Below are 8,193 nucleotides of genomic sequence, written 5' to 3' on the forward strand. Positions count from 1 at the left end.
TGACAACCTTTTTTTCTAAACTCTACCCTAAACTCTATATCCTGACGTGTAATTATACTGTACTGTTATTTAAACCCTCTCTCCTGATCACTAACCAACTGCTCTATTTCTCAAGCTGACATTAAATCTAATCCACTGCACGTGACTTAGAGGGGTTTTGACTTTTCGTAATCGATACACGTTAACATCTAAAGACTTCTACTAAGGCATGCATTAGAATAGACTTTTTTCCTATACTTAAGCTTTAAAGTAGATATTACTAGCCATAGTCTTACACAAAGATTTAAAGTGATCTATAATAAATAGCAACCCTTTGTCTCTTTCCATTTGATAGGAGATACAATAATTACTACATAAAAACTGAACCGATAATCTTTGTTATAAAAGATACTTCTGGATCTTCGTTAGAAGTCTGAAGACAACAAACATATTTAATATCTAAAATTCCATATATTCGTATCTACTGAAAACATGCCATTTATACATTTATACTTAATTATTCTTACAGAATACTTATATATTTCCCAGCTATACCTGTACTCAACTGTACTCTAAATGAAACGTTGTTACTTGTATTTATATCAAGTATACATCTTATTTCTCTGTCGTTTTAAATAATCGGAGTTTGGGCACCAAATTTTGATTCCTAATATCAAATTAATCATACTTTAACATGTTATCTTAACTCCGTTCTCTCTTTATAACAATGAAAATCCAAATCATACTAATTTCCTATTTAATCACTTCGAGGAGTGTAACTTTTCAGTAGATATATAACCTACTAAATAACCAATTAATATTAACTACCCATGCAAAAATAACGCGTTTAAGACCCTGACTCGGGGCGAACTCTCTCGGTGCTGATGGACCCGTAGATATTCCCAGGTCATCCGTTTAGGAGAAGGAAAACTCTGAAGCTAAACCTAGAGGAGGGAGGCCTCTTCAATCCGGGACAACAACCTTCCTAGAGCTGGTAACTCAAACAAATTACTGCTTAAGGAGTCGATAGGATCTGTCTATCGCTCGGTTTTCAAATTCCTTCTTGGCCTGTTAGCCAGTTGTAGAAGTGCTATCACAGGGACTCGACAGAATAACCCAGTCGTCGACCTTGTTTCCTCACTAGAGCAACGAACGCGATTTTCCACGATCCCGCCACCCCCTACCCCCTAACTCGGACACTGTGGGGGTGCTTCAGTACCATATATGCTTGTACAGTTAGACTGGGGTAACTTTTGTCTACTGGGGTGAGGGTACCGGATTGACAGTTTCTGGCTGCTGTTTCCGACTGATAGTACAGATGCCCTAACTCTTTGGTAGCGCTGAGAGCGGCTTCTCCAACAGTTGTATAATATCAGGATGATTGTAGTGCCATGTATCGCATGGAAATGGACCCTGCACTCATCCCTAATAGGCTTTCCTGAGGCCACAATCCTGTAGGTAAGGAGACAGCTGATCGTCTACTTATATTACACTTGTCCAGCACCCCTCACTCACCCTAACTGAAACTTTTAAATTAAATAAAATGAAACGACAGTTTAGTAAAAATAAATTACGTTTAAATCAGGACCAAACTCAAAGAAAACCGACCTGACTCCCCCCTTGGGAATTGCATTTACGAATATCCGCGGGTTTAGAATTAACTGAGATGATATTGAATCATAATTTCCTAGTAAATACCCCGGATATCTTAGCATTAAGTGAGACTAAACTACACTTCTCCGTTCCCTCCAACCACTTTAACATACCTGGTTATCTCCTACTCTGCCGTAAGAATTCAGGCAAACATATGCACGAGCTTGGAATCTACAGTCGTAACACCTTCCCCCTGAGCAGAGAAACAAAATTAGAATCCGACGACTAGTCATTTATCTGCTTCAGACTAAATATGCAACATAATATGAGCTACTTTCATTTTCTCTACCGCTCATCCTCAACCCAGGACTGTATCCTAATAAAGAAATAACTGACAGCATAACAGCATAGATACAGCACTCTCTCTCTCTCTCTCTCTCTCTCTCGATATTAACGCACAAGTACATGTATTTGGTGACTCCAATGTCCACCACAGTAACTGGCTTGGATTCTCTACTTATACAGACAAAGCTGGTAGCACAGCACATAGCTTCTGTATATATCATTCCCTATCACAGACGGTTACATTTCCGACACGTTTCCCAGACCAGCACGAACAACATGCCTCACTTCTAGATCTATTTCTGGCCACAGTTCCCAATGATTGTATTGTATGCCCACAGCCTATTTCGGGAATGCTGATCACACTGTGATAAGGGTAGAAATCGCCCGAAATTCTCGACGCAAAACTGAAGAACCATTGATCAAAACAACGAGGTATTACAAAAAGGTTAACTGTGAAGCTATCAGGGATCTCCAGCTGAACAGTGCGCAAATGAGACCATTGAATGGTTCCAAACTGCAATTGAAGCACATGTTACAACACGCAAATTTTAGAGCTAGCTCCACTTTCCCCAATGGTTTACTTCCATTGCTCAACCGACATAAGTCCAGTTCAAACAGATAAAACTATATAGAAGCTAAAAGTAATTGTAATAGAGAAATAGCGACAGCTAAGACAGGATACACTGAAACCATCAGAAATCGTATCGAAGCACAGAAATTTGAAACCCGGAAAATCTACAACAGTGTAGTAAATAATGGGCGGTCAACGATTCCCACACTATCAAACAATCAAACGGCAACACAGAAGACTAACCTACTTACCAGTCGGTTTGCCTTAAACTCCATATTGAACCCGGCACACCACTTCGCTCGTGACTTTCCTATGCGGAGAGACGACACACTAGACGATCTAAAAATAACCCCTTCTCGGGTGCATACTATCATAAGAAATTTTGACACTGCAAAAGCATGTTGACCTAATCTCATCCCGCCTGTGCTATTAAAAAAGTGCTCCGCCGAAGTAGCTCCAGTTCTCTCTAAACTTTACAACACATGCCTTAATGAATCTTGCTTTCCTGACTGCTGGAAAACTGATTCGGTAGTACCAGTTTTCAAGAATTCTGGCGATAGAACTAACCCATTAAATTATTACACCATTAGCCTTCTCCCGCTTTTCGCTAAAATATTTGAGTCTGTAATTAATCAATCTTTAGTCCATCACCTTACAGCTTCTAAAATCCTGATCGTCAAACACTATGGATTTAGCAAGCCCGTTCTACAACAGATATCCTAACTGTAATCTCTGAACGTATATACTGTTCACTAGACAAAATAGAGGAGGGTAGAGCGGTAGCCCTCGATATATCTTAGGCTTTTGACAGGGTATGGCACAATGGTCTTCTAAGGAAAATGAGATCATATGGTATCACTGGAAAATACATAATGTAATTGAATCCTTCTTAAATAAGAGAAAAATCTAGGTTGTTCTCGACGGTCGTACATCTAAGCAATATGATATTAACGCGGCAGTATCTCAGGGGTCTATACTTGGACCTTTAATATTCCTGATATTCATAAATTACCTCCCTGATAAAATTGTCTTGGAGATGGGTATATTTGCTGATGATGCCACTCTCTATAACAGGCACGAGGGGAAAACAAATGAACACCTATCTAAGGAAATGGCAGAAACACTAGAGAATGATCTTAAATCTGTAGTAGAATGGAGACAAAAATGGATGACCACATTCAATGGTGTCAAGACCAAGCTTGTATCCTGCAATAATTACAAGGAACCTTCTCTACCACCAATAGCAATACCCGAAAGTACTTCTGTTAAACTCCTCGGCTTAGCGTTTACAGAGAGCATGAACTGGAATAGGTACATTGAGAGCATTGCCAGGGCTGCTGAGTTCTCTCTACCGTGCTAGAACGCTTCTTATACCTGAAAGTATCCTGTACCTCTATAAGTCCAACATTCGCCCATGTATAGAGTATTGTTGTCACATTTGGGCTGGTGCATCTGCAACTAGTCTCTCGCTCCTGTACAATATTCAAAAGAGAGTCACCAACCTGATAGATTCTGAACTGTCATCTAGGCTTCAGCCTTTGTCCCATCGACGAAATGTTGCATCCCTCTGCCTGTTCTACAAGTATTTTGATGATTAATTCTCTGGGGAACTACAAGCACTTGTACGACCTCGACGTAAATACCCCCGACACACCCAATAAGCAGCTAAATGCCACTCCTACACAGTAGATATCTCTAGGTGCAACAGAGCTTTCTACTCAAAAATTTTCTCCAGAACTGCTAGACTTTGGAACTCCCTTCTGAGATTTTGCTTTCGCAACTGTAATGAGATGCAGAAGTTCAAGTATAATCTGAACAGGCACCTTGTTGCTCATCTCCCTTCATAATATCTCTGCAACTTATGTCACCGATAGTAGCCCCCACTTCAAAATGGCATTGTGCCTTGTTTGGGGTGAAAGTTGAATTAAAAAACAAAACGAAACGAGTTCTTAAAGGGGATGAAAATTGACACACATATGTACACAATATATATATATATATATATATATATATATATATATATATTGTGTACGTGTGTGTGAATTCGGTCCCTGTGACCTAAACAGCTGAGCCGATTTTTTTAGAAATTGCACATAAAGGTATTGGCTGTGACGTATCGGGTATTCTTATGCTGGTTTTGTATCAGAATGTGTCATGTAAATATCGAGAATCGAGAATCGAAAATCCCCATAAAAGAAGGTAATTCGATTTTGACCAAAGATTATACTTTTATAAAACCTTACATCAGGTGCATTTGAAGAGTTTTATCACCGAACAAGCAGAAAGGTCCAGCCTATAAAATCGACTGTAGATTGTTTTATAAGACAGTTTATGAATGTTTATTTTGGATCACAATTGAACAATGATCCTTTACCAATGTATGCTTAACTGCAATTCAAGTGATAAAAATAATCTCACAAAATAAGCAGTTGGTTTTTTGATAAGACAGGGGCACGTTCAAAATGAATGTTTCTGTTTGGAGTACTATTGGACCATGGTACTTGTGTTATATATTCGTTATCATCGAGGTTATCCTTGAGGGGTACCAAATTGAGCTTTCGTTACATTTGAATATGTTATATAGAGTTCTTCATTTAGGGGCACTTTTTACGTTTGGGTGTATACACTGTATAACATCAAAGATTCCGTGTGCGTATGATTGTCTCTAATATAAATGGCTGTGTGTTTGATTATCATAAAGGGAATCGTGTGTGTGACATGTAATTTCTGAACCTACCTCTGTTTCTCGCTGTTGAACCATCTGGAAATTTCTCATCCTGGAGGGAGACTTGATACCTGTTTGACGAAGACTTATCACTCCAAGATGATGAATGTGTTTCATAGTTTTTTATTTCACTTTCCCCAGAGGTCCTGCAGCAGGTGTAAAGTGAAATCAGCTTGTGTGGTTCTTCTTCACACACGTCAGCGTTCGTCTAGTTAAGAGGGGGAGACCACGGAAAAACGTCCGTCTTCTTCAAAGCTCAAATCAAATCTCCAGATCTAGCCAACCACGTCACACATACGTAATTTGGTCAGCTGACCTTTGGTTCTGGTAAACGTGTCTACCTCCACATTTACTCACCTCTCTCTCTCTCTCTCTCTCTCTCCCTCTCTCCTTCTCTATTCTCTTATAGAGACACAGAGAGAGAAAATAGAAAGAGTAAGAAAGCCAGAGAGGGGGGGAGAGATGCTCGTTAACACTTGACTTTTGCAATTTAAACGTAAGTGAAGCCATTTTATTAAATTAACAATAGATTCGCTATAGTGCAATGTACACTACAATGTAATGTGGTCTAAGTTACTGCAGAACGCATGTGTAGCTTCTTTCTAGTACACTAGGGAAAGCCCCTTAATATATAGGCAATGAATCACTATGATTAAAAAATGGCCGATTTCACCGATTTCGATGACAATAAAAGTATGGGAGGGTGATGTATTTGTTGATCTTTATACAATCCCAGACAACGTCGGGTCTCCTTCCTAGTATATATATATATATATATATATATATATATATATATATAGAGAGAGAGAGAGAGAGAGGGGGGGAGAGAGTGAGAGAGATCCAGAACCATGCAAGAGACAGATGGAATAAAAAACAAGATTATTTTAATTGCAGAAAGAATTAGTGTTGTGTTTAGATAGTTTTGTATATGAAAATAAACTAATTTCGTTGGAGAGAATTAATAGCAAGCTAAGGGCACTTTTTTATTTATTATTCTCATTATGGATTCATAAACATCTCTTGAATTCATACTGAAAAAGAACCGATGACATTTTCTTTTGAATGAAGCATCAACTTTTTCAATATCAAAAAAGCATCATAGGAAACAACGATCTTGTCAGTAAAACTAAACGTCTTTATGTACAATTTGTGTATTTGTATTTGCAATAATAATTTTACAAACTGACCATGTAGAAAATTTGATTCATAAATACACCTTGATTTAGTGAATAATGTGTTTTAGATCTACTATTAACAAAATAGTTGTTTCGTGCGTGAGTTCGTTTTCTATCCACTCCAAAACGGCTGGGCCGATTTTTATGAATTTTCACACGAAGGTCCTCTGTGTGTCTGGTAGTGTTCTTAGATAGATTTTGTATCGGGGTCTCTCCAAGTATTGATAATCCAAAGGATAAACATATAAAATCAACAGTAGGTTCTTTGATATGACAGGGGAGCGTTCGAAATCAGTGTTTCTGTTTAAAGCACAATTAAATTATGATACTTAACTTTTGCATTGTAAACTTTAATTCAACCCATTATATAAAGAAAGAAGTTTAGAAAATCAACAATAGGTTCTCTACAGTGCAGATATATTGTGGAATAAGTCACAACGGGAAGGCATGTGACATTCCCTCCCGGTGCACCGGAATAAATCGATTTGATTGAAAAATGGGCGATTTTACCGATTTCGATAACAATACAATTATGGGAGTGTGAAGCATTCGTTGATAATCATTCAATCCCGGGCAACGTCGTATCACCCTGCTAGTACTTGATAAAATGGGTACAAATGTTACATTTACAGTAATAATATTAACGATTTTACACATTGCAGTTTTCTCTAAACACGTAGATTGCACGTGTTCCGTTGTCTCATTTAAAAGTAAATTATTTTTATACATACGTTTTATACATCCGGTGCTTTACAAGCACAAAAGATGTGGGTAGGCAGGAAGAGGGAAAGTCACTTTTCGGTCGCCTTTTTATACTTTGCTCAGATTTGTGTTGTGTTTGTGTTTTGTTTTATTTTAAGATTAAATTTTGCACGGTGTTGATCGTGATTTTGTTGTCGGGTGGGAGAGAATACAATAGATGGATAGATGATGGATTCCTAAGAGCAAGTGATAGGGAACGAAGTATTTGAAAGCCAGTCACTAGGTGAAGGGGCTGGGGGCTAAATAGATTTAAAGATGACTATAGAATTACCACTGTGGAGAATAAGCATCCCCACGATGGGGGAGATGCTACGCGTTTGAAGGAATTGCTAGCTATAATTAAAAAGAAGAGGTTAGTATGTGGTCTGACGGGTCGAGAAATAATACTGTGCGAGAGCTATCCCTGATATAAATGCCCAACACGGAGGATGTTGAGGAGCTGATCGACCGCATGTAGAAGTTAGCAATCCTCCCGGTTGCAGAGCATCGTGGCATGGGCACGACGCAGGCCATGCTTACTGGCACAATAGTGGATACGTTGCAAGACGATGGCGCCAAGATTGAGGTCCTAAAGAATTTCCCACGCACCTTATAAGAAACATGTAAAATAGCAAGGAGCTATGCTTGGTTGCAAGAACGCATAGTAAAGAGGAGGACCCGAAATAGAAGAGAAAAGGCGAAAAGCAGAGTGTGTCCAAGGGTCAAGCCTAAGGCCCAAGTTTTGAAAGATTGAGGACGGATGTTGATCCCAAAAGGACATGGGACTATCAATATGGGTTTCATGAACCCACCCAAGGCAAATCTAGATGTATATGCTGAACTTGTAAAGGTGAGGGGTAAAAAAAAGAAAGAGTATTTCCCACTAATTATGACAGACCATCCCGCTCATTTGATCTCAACTGTACCAGGTATAGATAGTTCAGTCACGAGGACCGATGGTTGGGAAAGGAGAAATTCCCTTGGGGTGCAAAGTGTGATCCTCTACTCGTGAGGGTTTAAGGGGATGAGAAGCTCCTTCCAAGGATGGCCATGTCCTGTAGAGG

The sequence above is a fragment of the Euprymna scolopes genome, chromosome 8 (assembly GCF_053919585.1).
Source record: "Euprymna scolopes isolate OS-2025 chromosome 8, ASM5391958v1, whole genome shotgun sequence".
NCBI classification, from domain to species: Eukaryota; Metazoa; Mollusca; class Cephalopoda; order Sepiida; family Sepiolidae; genus Euprymna; species Euprymna scolopes.